Source organism: Vanacampus margaritifer, chromosome 20, assembly GCF_051991255.1.
Source record: "Vanacampus margaritifer isolate UIUO_Vmar chromosome 20, RoL_Vmar_1.0, whole genome shotgun sequence".
NCBI lineage: Eukaryota > Metazoa > Chordata > Actinopteri > Syngnathiformes > Syngnathidae > Vanacampus > Vanacampus margaritifer.
In genome coordinates, this window is record NC_135451.1 from 12,737,221 (window position 1) to 12,754,914 (window position 17,694).

The 17,694-nt window shown below is 39.9% G+C and overlaps 1 protein-coding gene across 2 annotated transcripts in view; it reads left to right on the forward strand.

The window, feature by feature from the left end:
- ptprn2 (protein tyrosine phosphatase receptor type N2) overlaps positions 1–17,694 on the forward strand; it is a 119,768-nt gene that overhangs the window by 63,512 nt on the left and 38,562 nt on the right. The window lies entirely within an intron of this gene.

Sequence of the window (17,694 nt, forward strand, 5' to 3'; positions counted from 1 at the left end):
ATAGCTAAGTTTCATCATTATTCACAAATATGTTTAAAATAAAGAGCTTGTCGCAACAAGGCCCTGGTTGATCTCTTATACTCTGCTGCCACCTGCCGGCCGTTTTTGTAATAACTACCATTGCTTCAAACATTCTGTTCAGTTCAGAGGCTGCACCAAAGCCTTCTGTATGCTCAATCCTAAAAAAAAACCATTAAAAACGTATAAATATGTTTTTGGGTGCATGCTAATTTTTCAAATAGAACGTAGTTATATGTTTTTGGGAGCCAATGAGTTAAATTGGGTCAAATTGACCTGGGAAATTATTGCTGTTGCTAACAAACCAACCTAACTGGAGGTTTAACACATTTATGTAGAACTATGTTTTTCCTTTTTTTTTTTTTTTTTTATCGTATTTGGCACAGTTTTTACACCAAGATGGGGACCGGAAGTGGTTTTGAATTCACTTCAGTACAAACTGTGTCCAAAACTGCGACCCGCTTCCGCTGATCTTCAACCTGCCCAAACCTAATTTTCAACCCAATCTAGTCAGTCGAAATATTTAACCCAACCTTCAACATCCACAGCTATAAAACCAATTCATTAGTTGTAGGAGAAGATGAAATAAAAATGTCAGGTTTAGCCTTTTAATTGTGTTTGTCCTCAAGGGGAAATAAATAACAGCCACTTGTTTTGGCATCCATTTCACACCTGCAGCTTCATTTGTGCAGCCTCACGCCGACATCTTAAGCCGTCCGCCGCATCGTCGACGTATATCCGCTTAAGTGTTTTTTTTTTTTTTTTGCCGTGATTGCCGTCCCTCCCGCCCTGAGAGCTTTTGTCGCCATGACGAATAAAACACAAGACACACACAAAAAAAAAAGCCAGTTTTCGGTGTTTTTGTTTGCACCGCCACCGCGTCCAGATTATCTGGAGGGCTTGTGGGTCCCTGGCGACGCACCCGTGACATATTCATTGGACAGAAATTAAGAGGGGAACCGGAGGACCCTCAAGAGTGATCCAGATGAAAGGAAGAATAAATGTGTATTCAGCCCATGCTGATAAATATTCATATGTGTCAGAGGTAAGGATCTAATCAAGCGCCCATTGATGCGTCATAGTAAATGAGTTTCTGTGCGGAAATGAGACAGACAGCCTCGGAGAGCCCTGAGCCGGCCCGATCGCCGGGCATGCTGGGATGGATGCCGCCTGTGCGTGGCGGGACGGTTGCCCATGGCAACAGCCGTCACGCGCGCCCTCGACGCCGTCGTTTTGCTCTGTTTGTCCCTTTTGCTGTCTTTCTTTGCCCATCTGTCTCGCTTTTATATGCCTCGTCTTACTCCGCATTGTCTCTTGATATTCTCCTCATTTATATCTGATTCATTCATCTGATTCCAGCCTCCCCCCCTCCCTTATTTTTTTTTAATTTCATCACAGTGACTTTTATCTTGTTCCTACACTTGCTTCCCTTTCATTCACTTCTACCCGCACTGACTGATTTTGTGCACTTAGAAGCGGGGGCTGTGTTTGTCATATCGGGCCTATTTGTAGATAATTAGCTGCAATAATAGTCCCTCTGCAGGAGAGAGGCGGAGGGAGGAAGGGGGGGGGGGAATGCCTGCCTTCCACCTCATGGGGAGAAAATATGCGCCTTGACTTGTATTTGTAGAGAGTGACGTCGAAGAAGTGCAGAATTTAAAGTCCCGCACAAAAAAAGTTTTCTTTTCTTTCTCTAATAAATTGATGAATCCGTTGCACTTTTAGAGGGAATATTTTGTTTGGTAATTTGAGTGAATAGTATTGTAATTGGAATGAATCGTATCGTATTGTTACATCTTAATATCGTAATGAATCATACCATGTTGTATCATAATTTGAATAAATTGCATCGTATTTGGAGTGCCTCGTGTCATAAAGTTTCATATCGGAGTTACAGTGAATCATATCATAATTAACAAATTTGCTCCCAAAAACGTATAAATACGTTCTATTTTAAATATTACCATGGTCCCAAAAACGTATTTACCAGTTTTTTAATTTATTTATGCTAGAGCATACAGGAGGCTTTGATGGAGCCTATGCACTAAAGAGAACACTTGAAGCAATGGTATTTATTACAAAAACGGCCAGCAGGTGGCATCAGAGTATTCAAAGATCAACCAGGGCCATGTTGCAAAAAGCCCTTTTCCCCCACTGTGTTCAACAAATTTGGAAATAATGATGAAACTGCTAATTGCTGCAAAACGGAAATGGATAGAAACATACTTTTTTTTCCTGATGAAAGAAGAGACTCTAATTTTTCTTTTGGTAGGTTCCAGGTTTTTATAGCAATAGATCACAATATTCGGTGAGCAAAGCAAAATCAGTCAAAATCCAGTAAAACAGCCGGGAGCGAAGGGTGTTGCTTCAGGGAAAATGGCTGGCAGTGAATGAGTTAAGTGATTTAATGGGATCAAATTTTAATTTGTATTTTAATTGCATTGAACTCTAATTGGATTCAATGTGAATTTTAGTGACTTGTATGTTAGTTGAAGCTAATCATCTCCCTGACTGATGTCGAACTGCATCCCTGGATGTGATGATGTCACCGGTTTGTGGTGAAGATGCGTCGAGTTGAGAATAAGTTGTGCAAAATGCTCGCTTTTAACAGGAGAGGTTGTCGAGTGGGCTCTTCAAATGCATTAAGTTTAAAAGGTGTTAAACCAAAAGCCTGCTTTCACAAAATTTGCCCTAAATTGACAGTTATGAGCGTGCGAGGAACTTGCAGAGTGGGCTCTTCTTTTTACCGGGGGAAAAAAAAAAATCTGCTGTTTAAATTGCTCGGAGAATGCCTAAGAGGGACAAATTAAGCGTAGTAGCGTATTAGTGTGGACGGCGTACTTCCACAAGCAGGCACTGTGGTGGGTGTCATTAACAAAATGAACAAATATGATTTTTTTTTTTTTTTTTGCTCTGAAACTTGGCATCAACAAACCGTAACAAATGGTTCATTAAAACATATTTGCAATAAAAACAAAATTGTGAGCTATAACAATTATTCACTGGATGCATTTGTAACATTGCAAATATCCCGGGTCAAACTGACCCAACATATTTTTCATTTTTAAAAAATATTAAAAACATTGCATTGAGTTATATGACATTTTTTTTATGATTAAACATTAGACACAACCAAAGGGTTTAATGTTTATCAAAAAATTTTTGGAACATACAACCCGGGTCAAATGGACCCATTTTAAAGTTTTCCAAGATAAGACATCTCATTTAAAATGGTTTGCTTTGTCATATTTTCAATTAAAATGATTCCTGTTGTGTATTGGAATGCTTTTAGAAAAACTAAACATCACGTGGATCAAAATAACCCATTTCAAAGTTAAAGAACTATTACAAATATCAGTATTTCATGATAAAACTTAAGAAAAAAAAAGATTTATATAAAACATGTATGTGTTTTCAATATTAAACATAGCCTGGGTCAAATTGACCCGGGAACCAACCTAACAGGAGGCTTGAGTCTTATCACTGGCGACGCCCCCCCGTTTCTATTGAAGAGGTGACAAATGACAAAACAGCTTAGCAAAGATGTCGGGATCGAGCGCACGTCAATAGCGGCAGATGCGGACCAGGATAAGCAAATGTCAGAGTGGGGGGAAGGAGACGTCCATCAATCGGCGCAGCAATATCCATCCAGTCCATTCCGGATCCCGCCGGCGTCCACGCCCCCAACCGGAAAATGCAACCAAAAATGTTTTTACCCGTAAATGAAGTATGCCCGTGAGGAGGATTGTGATTAACAGCCGAGTCCCAAGCGGGAACGAGCGTGCCGACCCAAATAGCAAATGGAGGCCGTCTGGCAACATCTCGCAAGTTTTGCAAGAGGTGTGAACAGGAAAAAAAAATCCTGCTGGTGCCGCCATTGGTTTTGTGACACCAGTCCTACTTTCATTTGGTCCGCTTTCAAAACAAAATGTCCCATTCAGATCAATTATCCAGTCATTTTCTATGCAATAATTCCCTCTTCATAGTTTTTGTGCTCTTTCTTAAAGGCCCACAAGATGACGCCAAAGCCCTGTCTGAATAGGAATTGGTGTCAAAGAAGTCTGTTGAAGAGATATTAGCATTTTGGGGGGTAAAGGATCAGCCATTAATTACTGAAAAACGAATTATGCCAAACAATTTTGAAATCTTTTCTGTACAACTTCTCAGGTGTCGGAACATTTATTGATTGGGCACTGGGCATGAACTCCAGAGTGTACAACTTCTGGGATTTTTGAAAATTTTTTTTTTTCTTTTTTTTTTTTTTTTTTTTTCTTCTCAGGAGAGCTCAGTATTGTTGACATCATCATTGCTCTCCTTTTTAAAAAATAAATTTAAAAAAAATTAATAAATGTTTTTTTTTATTATTATTATTTTTTTAAATATATATACATATATACATATACACACATATATATATATATATATATATATATATATTTTTTTTTTTGTATGTGGGTGAGTATGTGTATGTGCGTGTGTGTGTGCGTGCATGCGTGCGAGTGTGTGTGTATTCATCAGTTCACCTAAAGCCCATTAAAAAAAATCCCATACTAATAATATAATATAATAAGAAATTGCCAAATGCAGAAACATCAATGTAAGTTATCACTATCAAACTTTCCATTGGACACGGGTTGAACTCCAAAGTGTACAACTTCTGGGGTGTCGGAACGAATTTACTGGGCAAAGTACTTGTAATTGGAAAGTTTCATTCAGCACTCTGATTACATTTTGAACTGTACAAGTTCTGGAGTGTTGCAACTTATAATTAGCTTTGTGGTCCAACTTCTGGCTTGTTGGAAAATATTTACGGGTGGTATTGTGCTTGAAACCGGAATTGTAAAACTTCTGGGGTATCGGACGGTATTCATTCTGCGCTTTGGTCAAACTCTGATTTGTACAGCTTGTGGGGAGTTGCAACTTATTAATTGGCCACTTTGGTCCAACTTTGGGTTGTACAATTTCTGGGGTGCTTGAAATCTGAATTCTTGGGTGTCGGGCAGTAGTCATTGGGCACCGTTGTCAAATTAGGAACCTTACAACTTCTGGAGTGTTTGGGCACATTGGTCAAACTCCAACAACTTCTGGAGTGTCGGAATGGATTTATTGACTAATGTGCTTGAAATTGTGTGAATTGGTCAAACTCGGAATGGCGCAACTTCTGGAGTGTCGCAACTTATTAATTGGGCTCTACGGTCGAATTCCAAATTGTACGACTTCTGTGGTTTGAGAAGAGATTATTGAGTAATATGCTTGAAATTTGAATTGTAAGACTTCTGGGTTGTCGGACACTATTCGTTTGAAATTTTGGTCAAATTCGGAGCTGTACAATTTCTGGAGTGTCACAACTTATTAAATTGGGAACTGTGGTCCAACTCAAGGTTGTGCAACTTTTGGGGTGTTGGAATCTATTCATTGGATACTGTTGTCGTGACGAGTATCACCAGAAAGCATCTGTCTACCCCCACTAACCTCCTCCCCAAAGGCCTGGAAAGTGTGTGTGTGTGTGTGTGTGTGTGTAGGAGGGTACCTTCTCTGGCGTGGAGAGGTGTGGAAAATAAAAGGGATGCTGGGAAGGATATTTCTGAAAAGCAGCCGTGTGATGTTCAGAGGATTTCTTTTCTTGCTTTGGCGACGGTTGGAAATGAAAGACTTCATAAAGACAAACGCACAATGCCGAGAAGCCTTGGAGAGCGTCTGAGGAGAGAATGATAGCGCGTCTGACGATATTCGGCCTCGAGATTTCATCTTGTTTTTGGGACAAATTTAAAAATGATTTATTTTACTACCTGTTTCTGTGAATTCTTTTCAAGAGATCCTTCATCAGCTTTTTCAACTTGTCACCTCACATCGCGTCGAAAAGGGCATCCCACTTCCCCCCCCCCCTTACATTTCCACCCCTGGATTCACTGGCGCTTTGGGGGAAGGAGGGGGGTAGAGCGCGGGGGTCCCGGTGGGAGCCATTCGGTGGCTGAATTGAGATCCGCTGACATTTTGACAGCGGGCTTCGTGTTGGGAGATAACTCTAGCATACTGCTTATGTTAAGAGGCTCTCATTAAGTGCCAAATTCCCCCAGCTGCATGTCAACTGGTGATTCAAGCGCTGGGATGTAAATCATATATGGCAGCAAGGCAAGCTCTGCGCTGGCTGGCTTTTGTTTGTGTATGCGATGCACACTCGGTGCTCGTACTTGCGATTTGGAGCAGGACCAAAACATTGGGGGGAAAAAATAGCCCTCAAACTTTTTGGGAGTCAAAAAGTGTGACGTGGCTACGTCTGATAAAGCAGTTCTGATGTTCAGGGTTGTTTGAGAGGAAAATATCAAACTTTGAAGTACATCAGATCATTAATTTTTTTAGTCGGTTACTGCTTACCTTTTGCGACCTTGTGATGTTTGACAAGAAGGCACAGTGAGTGATTATGAGGGCCGCTACGTTAGCATCTCTAGCTAGCTGCCCATTTGACATAAAATATCTTTATACCAAGAGTTCTTGGTAAACATTGGTAGACGGAATTTGAGCGTCAGACTAAAGACAAAACTGAAAATTACACTTTTGATATCAATGATAACGCTAGCTAACGCATAGCAAATGTGATGTCAGCCGCTATTGGAGCACAAATGTTGGAGCAACATATGGAGAAAGACAAGAAAGATCAAAAGATTCTATCATCTCTGTCCTTCATACTATCTATGTTGAGCAAAAAAAAGAAAGTGGTCGGACAAATATTTGCAATATGAATTGACAGGTATAATGGAATGTATGGTGTTCCACAGGGTTCAATTCTGGGGCCTCTGTTGTTTTCATTGTATCTGCTGTCCCCGGGTTATTTCTGAAGAAAACAGCAGTGTGGTAACTATTAAGAAAAAAAGAGAAAGCGAGAGCGATAATGTTGACGTTGACTCGAGAAGGCTGCCGAATGAATAATACTGAGCTCTCCGGGAAAAAAAAAACTTTCTATTTAATTATTTTATTATTAGGTATGTTCTCTATCACTTTTTGCCTGATACCGGTACTCGCCCATCCCTAGTTATTACGATATGCTTTTGTGTGCAATGTTACAAACTTTCCTTATTAACTCATTCAAACCCAAAAACGTGTAAATATGTTTTTTAATACTATGTGCTTCACTCCCAAAAATGTACTTATACGTTTTTGTGTTGTTTTTAATGCAAGAGCAAACAAGGTTTTGATACAGCTTCTGACATGAAGAGGTGGCTTAAAGCAATGGTAGTTATCACCAAAAAAACGACCAGCAGGTGGCAGCAGAGTATAAGAGATCAGCCAGGGCCATGTTGCAACAAGGTCTTTTTGCCAATATTTTCAAGGAGTTTGTGAATAATGATGAAACTAAGCTATATTCTACTGCTAATTGCTGTATAAAGGAAACAGAAACTTTTGTTTTCCTGATGAAAAAAGAGACTCTGGCTGAGGGGGTCGCTTCAGTGAAAATGGCTGGTAGTGAATGAGTTAAAAACAGATCATTTTTTGGTGAGGCTGGACTTCATTTTAGTGGGGAAAGACTGTGCTACCTGCGCAGAGTAGTTCACTGCATACTGTTCATAACCTGGAAATGTCATATTACAGTAAATATTGGTATGAAAAACACTTCTAGGCTATAACCATAAAACAATGCAATAAAAACAGTCAGTACGGTGGTAACTGAGCATGCCTTCTTCTAATGCACCGTAACCTCGAAAATGTCGGGACGGTCGTAAACCAAAGACCCCCCCCCGTAGTTTTAAACATAACCCAGTATAACTGGAAAACAACAACTGCCTTTTTATTTACGCCTATGAGGAAGAGAAATGTGTTTTGACACTCATTAAAACCAGACAAGTTCGCTCTTCTCCCCATCGCCTGTGAGGAGCACGCACCCCGCTATACTATACAAAGAAGCAAATACCAAACTGTATGGCATGCTATCAAAAGCATTTCTGCGGTCCAAAAAGGTCACGTGATGGTAAAAGGTTGCCGAGAAGCCGAGCCGGCGGTCGGGCTTTCATCAGCGGGGAGGCAGCTGGAGTCCTCCAAAGAGGCCGGCTGACTGGGGCAGTGCTGCGGGCGCAGCGGGGGCTGCTCGGCGGTGACATTTCACATCCAGATCCGCCGCGCTAATGGCATTTCAGCCACTTTGAAATACACACACACACACACACACACGCACAGCCGCGCCGCTGAAACATTTATAGGCGGGCGATGCTTTTATTGTTTGGGTTCATGACACCGTTGGAAGGAGATTGCATAGGTGGTGGGACAAAAAGGCAGTTGAAGGCCAATGCGCAATGGATTGGAAGCACGCCTGTGTACACTATAGCTACGCGCGCAACTTAGCAAGCCATTCAGTTATGTCCACAAATAGTCAAATGATTTTTCATTGTGAAGCTTTGGAATAGTGAACAAAAAAAAAGAACCTACACATGTACAGTAGGCTATATAGTCTATTGTGCATGTGTGTGTATTGGGAGTTATTGGAGGTACGAGCTGTCATTCAGCGATTTTTTTTTTTTCTTTCACTTTCCAAGCAAACATTTGTGAGGAACGCTGGATGGTGGCAGTGAACTCACCGAACTTCACAACAAACAAGCAGCAGTTTGGCAGATAGAGAACTATTCTTTAAAAATGGTCGCTGTCCAGCAAAACAAAACAGAGAAATGCACATTTAGCTTAATGCTAACACGTAATGGGAAATTCCATAGACGGGTTCATGAATAGCATCGATGTTGTGGTTATATCACCATTTAAAATGTACGACTTTGCTTCATATATTTTATACTGTCTATATGGCCTTACAGTCAAATATTATTAAAATGAGCTTTAAAAAAAAAACATAAACATGCATTCCCCAGCTTTATTTCCCCATGGAAGGTTTTTGAAAATTTTACGGAAATGTTCTGTTTACGGCAACAACAACAAAAACTGTTTGGAAAATATCTCTGTATCAAATTTTTCAAAATGTCTTTGTGAAAAGACAGACTGTCTTCAACAGTTACAACTTTTTGGAATATTTCCAAAATTCCCTAGTTTATTTATTTATTTATTTATTTGATAAACCTCTTAAAACAACACAATCAAATGTTTTATTTCAAATTGCAGCGGAGTTTAAAAGCGACATCATAAAAACTGAAAATACCCTCCAGCGGGTGAAGCCTTCCTTCATTGGCCAACTTTTACACAGAGACGAGAAGACGCTATCCCGAAATTGACGTAAAATTGAGTTGTTTTTTTTTCTCTTTTCTGATTCAGCTTGGCAGACATGTTTTCAAGTACATAAGATACTCGCTGCATCCAGATCAACATGCACGGCCCTCGTGGCTCTCATGAAGGAAAATGGTCAATATGCGCTTCTCCTTTGAAGTCAACCCCCCCCCCCCCCCCCATCGGAATGATTTGTCCGCACTGGTTGGAGGAATTGCATCCACTGCCGGTTGGTGCTTGTTAGTAATAGGCCTGCAATATTCCGCCCTTTTTTAGATTAAAGGAAAACAAAATGGGACTGATGCCGCCTGATAACAACACTACGCCGGATTTGAAAAGAGGAAAAAAAAAATGGCAGAAATAAATATTCATTAGACAAAGTCTTCTAAGTAGAACAAAATACACATTTATTATTTATAAACTTCCACTGGAAGTATGAATACATTGTTGTTCAAGTTAGTGTTGCACATTTGATATCAAAGGGACATGGTAAAAAAGATGAAGGCAGCTAAATATTTGAACCCGAATATTTTATTGCTAAACACTATTTGCTTTGAAACCATCATGGTTCTCAAACGGGGGTCAACAAACCTCGATGGTCCACAGAAATAAATGATGCGGTGTCAAAAGTACCTATAAAGACTGATGTGTAAACTGAAGAAACATAACTAATTAACCCTCCCGACTGTCTCATCGCATTAATTTAACTTAGAAGAATAAGTGGTGTAATGTTACGGGAATAAAGATCCACCTTCCCTGCACGCAACAAAACTAGGAGCAATTTGTTCAGAGACGACCCCGTAAAATGAACAAAATCCCAGAAAAAAAGATTAGAAAATGGCTACCTACCTGCGCGTTTGATTTTCCTGTCGCCTGTCTGCCAATGAAGATTCGTCAATATTTACTCCAGCAGGACTATTGGATATATTTGCTGCATTTTGTCCATCCAAACAGAAAACAAAAACAACCATGTAGCCTAGCTTCTCAAGCCGCTAGCTTAACGCTAATGCTATATAGAAACTCAACTGGGATAAATGACAAATGACTGCATTGTTAAATATGATCTTTACCCGCCACGTTCCTTTGAAAACTGGCTGTTAATGCAAATTTTTGGGCCGGCACCGGTGGCATTGGGGCCCGATGGCTCGGTGCCCGGGAGAGACTGAAGGAAGGTGGGGTTGCAGGGTTGCGGCGGGGGGGGGACCTGTGGTGTCCACAGCTGGGGTAGCATGGCAGAGGCTTTAAATGTCAGCTGGGGAGGGATGCGGATGCCATTTGGCCCGAAAAGCTGCATGCCGAGGGACTGGCGGCGAGATGCGAGAGCAGGGGGCTCACCCGCTGCCATTTATCATGCAGCTACTCGCCTAGCACATCTGGCACTTAGCTACTGGTAGCACGCTGGAAAAGCCCTCGCTGCAGGCTAACGCCGCAAAATGGCAAATGACTCAATCCTGTGTAGTTGTTGTCGGATTGAAGCAGACATTTATTACAGTGTATGTCAATTGAATTATAAGAGGGTTTGCTATTTAATTAAAACATTTAAGTCTGCCCGGATGTTAAAATTAGCGCTAACTGAACACCTAACTAGCGGAATTGCACATTTTGGATTAGCGGCCGACGCTAAGCAGGAGGTTAATTATCTCTTGCTGAGCGCGCGTTGCTCCCCGTGAATTGAATGTAATCAAATGTCCGATCATCTTTTATTTATGCCGATGACCGTGATTGATGCTCCAGACGCAAACGGCTGGATTTTCTCGTTGACTAAATTGCTAATACAGTAAACCAGCTATTTGTGAGACCTTCCCTAATCTTTTTTTTTGAACGTCTTACATTTATACAAGCATAAAACTGAACTATTGCATACTAAAAAATTATGATGACAAAATACTTTAATATCATTTCAAAGTTATTTTACAATATTACACTAAAAAATAAATGACTTAAAGATGGTTGGAATTCAAAAATTGTAACGTCCACGTTCCCCCCAGGCTAAACTTAGCTCCATCCTGACTGTCACTTCAAAATGTATCACTTCAACATACTTTTTATTAGTGGCCAACCGATTAATTAATCGAGCAATATTAGCTGTTTTAATGTCAGTAAAATCAACCTCTTGTTTTTTTTGCAGATTATTATTATTTTTATTATATATAAGGCAATGTTAATGGTGTCATGTTTATTTCTAGTCATGTTTAGTTCCTGTCACGTTTAGCTTCTGTTTTCCTTGTGTGTTCCCCTTGTCTTGTCATTTCCTGTTTTAGTTTGAAAGTTGACTCCGGATTGTTTCCACCTGTGTCCCCATTACCCTCATGTGTCATCCAATCAGTGCCCTCAGCCAGGTGTGTCTTGTTATGTCATTAGTGTTGGTGTATTAAGTCAGGTGTCTCCCCCCTGTCTGTGTCGGTTCATTGTTGCCACTGTCGTAAATCATTCGCCACGTCACGCTGACCTTTTTTGCCTTATCAGGATCCATGTCATGCTGTTAGTTTTGCCTAAGTTGTTTTGCCATGTTTAGCTTCATGTTTTGTTAGTTCCGTTTATTTTGCACTTTGAAGTTAGCTTTTTGATTAGAAATTAAAACCTCTTTTTTGGACTGCACCTCTGCCTTCCCGCATCTGGGTCCTAAAGCCCCCACCTTACTGACAAATGGCCTTCAGACATTACAATACATATAATATTTTTTATTAAGGATGGTCGAGTATCAATACCAGGTATCGGACAACGTATCGGTTCTTGCGTACAGGCCGTCATCTTGCGCCCGTTTTTTGATTAGAACTACAAAGTAGAAATTAGAAGAATAAAAACTTTATGCAATTTTGAGGAAAAATGCTATATTGGGATATTTAGGTATTTCTTTAAAATTATCTGTCATTGTTTTTTTGGGTGGAATTTTATGTATCAAAAGTACTAGTGGTATATGGAAAAGTATCCCCCACGATGAGCGTGCGTTCACTGTACCGACAAATGGGATTATCTGTTCGTTAGCAGACGCTGACACGAGCCGTACCCGCATAAACCCATTGAAATATTGATTTTGTGTCCCGTTTTCAACGCTAAATGTCGTACTTAGGCTAGAGTCAATATCCAGAACAAGAAGAAAGGATTGTATTTAATTGCCGCGTGCTTGTTGATCTTGGGAAGTGGCGTCCTTGAATGCATGCAATCACACGCCAGTCACAGTTCATTACATTGAAAAGGGAGTGGGAAGGCATCACCGCGGCTTCAGCTCAGGCCTCGCGCTGTAATTATGCTCGTGGGTGAAAATAGGCCAGATTGATTGTATGCCTTTGCAACAATGAGCCGTCAATCTATCGCCGCATTGCCGAGCTATCAAAAAAAAAAAAAAAATAACTTGACGTAAGTCATAATTAATTCTGTTTGCGATCAGCCGTATGTTTTGTTTGCTGTAGACGAAGAGTTTTTTTTTTTGTTTGTTTTGCTTTTTTTTAAGGATGGGCTTGCTTTAGCTCCAAGAAAGACTTTTCTTCAAATGTTTTTGATTTTGGGCCAACTTTGAGTACCTCCTTTTCTCTAGTAGGCCTGAGCAATTTGTGGGGAAAAAAATCATTATCACGATTATTTAGTTTGATATTAAAATCTGAAGCATTCCCACTTACGTTATTTATTCACCACACGTTTTTGTCATGTAACAACTCTCACATAATGCTTCCGATTTACATCGTTCGAATTTCGACTTGCTTCAAAAATGTACGCCTTTCGGGGTATATATTGTCTGATTTCACATTACTTGCAGTATTCGCTCAATTTAGCGTTAAAGATCAACTTTTCCCAATTCAGATTTTATACGTTTATCGACATTTATGTGATTAAGTCATTTATTTTATGATATATTTAGCATATGCATAACATTTAGTGTCTTGTGTAAATGGACACATCTACAAGGGACGGGCAGAGTTGAGATTCGAACTGCCAACCTCTTGGTCACGAGACAACCTGCTCTACCAACTGAACCACCGCGGCAGTATCAATCAAGCACCTGGGAATGATAATAAGCGGTATTTAAGGGAGTGGAATGCTGAAAGCAAAAGTAGAATGTCTGTCCCATTGAAAATGAATGAATTTTTTTTTTATATAAAATGTTAAATTATGGGAAAACTGTAAGTATGTTGAATGAGAAAAATATAAGCCCGGTTGGGGTGAATTTTTGGAGCATGTTGAAATTGGAACGGTATAAATCGGCTATATTATGTGGGAGTTGAAACGCGGCAAAAAAATGGTTAGCATTATTAAGCTAGCAGTGGTTATGTAGTTGTTTTGAATACACGATGTGTAATTCTCTTTGTTTTATGACAGTAACATTAAAAGGACAACCGGGTGTGTGGGTTTTTATGTCTGTGTGTGATCTGTCCCTCATCAAATTGTCCCGGCTTCATTAGCATGTGCCAAGGTTCCTCCGATTAACAGTAATTAAGGAGAGAAATCAGAAGGGCGACTCGTCAATTGAGGACACATCTCCAGACGAGTTTACCAAGTTTACCCCCTAAGTGACCCCTACGCTGCCGTCGGCGTGGCGATAACAGGGGCAAGAAGAAAGTCTCTCCCGAAGACGCGGCTGAGAAAATTGCACGACTATAAGGACGCGACCCTTCTGTCTATCACACGCTGCCCCCTGTGGTTCGACATCCGTAGCGACGCTCGCGCAAGACCTGGCTGATCATGGCGGCATATGCTCGGGCAGGTGCTTTCAATATGTCCCAAGTCCAGGAACAAGTCCACACACGGGACCTTTGCCACTTAACCAGTAAAGTTTTCGCACATATTGAGCCTTTATTTACTTGCCATGAATAGCAAAAATAATTTAATTCACTCTCTCTTCTAAAAAGGTTAAGTTAATAGTTTAAACCATAGATATGACTCTTTATACTTTAATTTACCTTAATTCCTTGACACCAATTACTACTTTGCTAATGTTAGCATGTCAAGGGCATTTTGCATTGTTTGTTAGCATTAAGCTAAGTGGGCTTTCCTTGTTTTGGTGGTGGTGTGCTGTGAGATTTTTCTATAAAAAACAAACAAACATGTGGTGACTTGGCTGAATGAAGAAAGGTTTATGATTTATAACCTTTTCAAAGATGGACTTGTAGCGGGAAATCTAACGAAATGATCCGGCAACGGCGCTTGCAATCATACGCTACGTCATGCCGCAGCTCACGTAGGCCCTGCCCGCCGCCGCCACTACTCGTGCCACTTGATGTATTGTCTCGCTGTTTGCCTCCCTTTTAAAATTAATTGCAGTTTTATCTCTCCCCGAGCCTGCCGAGAACACAATAGTTTAAAAGTAGCTTGGATTGTATTCAAACAAAACAATTAAAGGCTCCCTGTTTTCCCGTCCGCGTTTAACTCTGGTCGTGATTCCTTTAGTGGTAGCGTTTCTTTTATCTGTAATACAATAGAATTCAACATTAACCAAAATGTCCTTTTGTATTGGGTCATGTTTTAATAATCATGCATAATATTTTGGACCTAGCCACGATATTTTAGGGTGAAAAATGGCAATGAATGGACAAGCAACAGAGATAGTGGAGGTAAGTTTTGAGAATTTTACATTTCTTGGCAAATCGTCACACTTTGCCACAAATTTTCATTCACACACTGCGAAGAAAACTAAAACATTTCTTAATTAATATGTCTTCAATTGAAGGATTTGAGACTCAGTTTGACTTTGACTTAGTATTTAATAAACCTTGACAGAAACTATTTAGCCGAGGTCGTGAGCATTTTCTTCTGTTTTTGAATGAAAATTAGCAAAATAAAAAAATAATTTATAAAACCGTGAAAAAATGAAGGGCACAAGCAAGGTTTGCAACCCAAAGATAGACGCAACAACTACGAGACCATCACACTAAAAATGACAGCTAAGATATGCTAACGTTATAGTTAAGCTAACTGGTAGCTGGTTTAACTAAGCTTCATGTTTGTTACACGTTCATTGAGAAGACAATAATCATGTCATATTAGCAATAAACAATACAGAGACTGGTTTTGTAAACATTAAAAACTGTGATGGTGAGTGTTTTAGTCCAGCTAATTAAAGCAAGTATAGACGATTAGATGCTAATTGTATGACTTGACATAGGACTAGCTAAACCTAAATAATGACTCGACATGCTTGAAATTTAGCTACGGGGGACAAAAGAATGTCAACATGCTAGGTTTGCAACTCACAGAAAGACACAATAAGTACGACATCCATCTTCATTTGTCACTCAAGAAATTACAGCTAAGCTATTGCTAATATTACAGTTTAGCTAACTGGTAGCTGGTGAAACACTACATTGAGCTTCGTGTTGATTACACGTTAATTAAGAAGACGATATGGTAATCGTGCCATATTAGCATAGTTTTGTAACCATTAAAAACTATATGATAGTGAATGTTTTAGTCCAGCTAACTAAAGCAAGTAAATGTTTGACTTAACTTACTTGGGTTTCACAACATACTGTCATTTTTTTTTAAATTGTTTTTTTGGCCTCCTGTCATGACTAGTGGTAGGTGCTAATATTTTTACACTACCAGCTAACAAACAGCCAAAGACTAATGTCAGCAAATAGTGTTTACAGTTCCGCACTAGCATCATGTACCTGCAGATTTAACCGACATGGAGTACACCCAAAATACTTGAGATTCAGCTGGGCTCTTTGAAACTGGCTGCAATAAATTATTCATTAAAAAAAAAGTCATGAGTGCCGAGGCTCCATTTGGGAAGGTGATGGAGGATCTCGCTTTGAACTACAATGCGGTAAAGAAATGTATTTTTATTTTTTCCCAGCCCCACATCCATCAGCTGGTATTGCTAAAGTGATATTAACGCGCCTTCTGGGCTTGAAATCTATTTTCAAGCGCGTTGCTTATCCGCTTACATTCCAAACTATTCCGATGTGCATCGCACTGATGTAATATCGCCGCATTAGGCGGTGCCTTCCGGTGCTGAAGCGTAACTTCAAATGCAAAAAAAAAAAATGACACCGCTCATCCATTAGATGCAATCATCAGCACACCAAAAAAAAAAAGATTGCCCTGAATGTATCTTGCTTTGTGTGCTTGTTTCCAAATAGTTGTTGATCAAACACCTAGAAAAGGGCCCGATTTAGCTGAATTGCACTAAGCTCGCATGTGTGTCAGTCTGCTATTTTCTCCAGTCAAACACATCTACGTCTTGTACCCGTGCCAAGCGGTTCAAAGTGGCACACATCAAGGTAAATCCCATCTACGGTTGTCACGCCGACGACGTTTGAAGGAGGCAGCCCACACATGCGCAACAATGCGCTCTTCAAAGCGGAATGTGATAGATAGCTTGGGAAAATAACATCCTATGTGTTAAGTTGTTAGCTGCGAGGAAGCCAAACGTCGTAATTGTCTACGGGCACGCCGTTGCTGATTATAGAAAATCTTATCAAAAAGTGTGTAGCAATGTTTTGGATATTATTTTGCCCTCGGCCAAAACGACATAGTAAGCCGCCATTTTGGGTTGAAATCACCATTATAGTGTCATTTGAATCTCTTAGATGTGCTTGAAAGATGGGAATGTTTGTCACCGCTCTAATATCGTACAATAATGACATTTTTTAAAAACCTTTTAGCGCATCAGTATGGCACTAATATAAGTCATTCTTCGCAGGGGATAAATAATATATGACTAAGTTTTGCTATATTGTTTGTTTACATGTATTACTGTATACTGTTTGTGTACACTCCGCTGCTTAAAGGGTAACAGCACCGCAACATACAGTAGATGCTATTTAGCATTAGCATTAACGCATTCACTACCCCTTCACTCCCGGCTGTTTTACTGGATTTTGACTGATTTTGCAAGGCCCACAAAATACTGTGTTCTATATCTATAAAAACAGGAAACGTACCAAAAGAAAGATTAGAGTCTCTTCTTTCATAAAAAGTATACTTGTATCTGTTTCCGTTTTGCAGCAATTAGCATTAGAATATAGCTATGTTTCATTATTATTCACAAACCTGTTGAAAACACTGGGAAAAAAAGAGTTTGTTGCAACGTGGCCCTGGTTGATCTCTTATACTCTGCTGCCATCTGCTGGCTTTTTTTTTTTTTTTTTTGCAATAACTACCATTGCCTTAAGCGACCTCTTCATGTCAGCTGTATCAAAGCGTTTTTGGGAGTGAAGGACAAAGTATTAAAAAAAACATATTTATGCGTTTTTGGTTTTAAATGAGTTAAGCTAGCAGCCTGAAAACAACTGAGTAGCATTAAAGCCTCTTTTTTGAAGAATTGTTCACCAAATACACTAAAGGAGGATTTGTTAAAAAAAAAAAACACATACACACAAATAAGTCAGTGGTCCACTGTCTTCATATTTTCAAGCAAAACATGAACGGTTGCGCATTAATGCTCCGTGGCGTGCTTGTAAACAGTCGAAGGTGAAAGCAAACAATCCAACTTGTTATTGTCTCCTGATCCCTTCTCTGTGGCCACCGCCACCATCCCAG